Source organism: Penaeus monodon, chromosome 19 (genome assembly GCF_015228065.2).
Source record: "Penaeus monodon isolate SGIC_2016 chromosome 19, NSTDA_Pmon_1, whole genome shotgun sequence".
In the NCBI taxonomy this organism is placed as follows: Eukaryota; Metazoa; Arthropoda; class Malacostraca; order Decapoda; family Penaeidae; genus Penaeus; species Penaeus monodon.
Window position 1 is genome coordinate 45186208 of NC_051404.1, and position 420 is coordinate 45186627.

Below are 420 nucleotides of genomic sequence, written 5' to 3' on the forward strand. Positions count from 1 at the left end.
CAGGTAGTGAGCGCCCATAAGTTGGATTCAGCATGCCAGAATGAGATAGGTTAAAGTAGCACTGTTAACTAACAGTCAAGAAATCATCCAACAAGGCAACAAGGCAACACTTGGAGACAGTTACATATGATAGAGAAAATCTATTCTTGCATATGTATGGGAGGCTTCTTGTAACATTTGAGTTTGAATGTTATTCTCAATTCATTTCAAATTGAAATTCAAGTGAATATTTACATCTGCCGGTTATTCTGTCAAAGGCTATTTCCATGCAAATATTTATCTGATCTGATTTTTCTGAAGGGAGTAGCAGATAATCATTACATCTGCTTTTCCACAGATTTTGTTTTGTTATTTACAAGTGTTTAATAAATATTATAGGTATGGCTTCAGCCCTTCTTGTGCTAACTGATGGGGCTTACT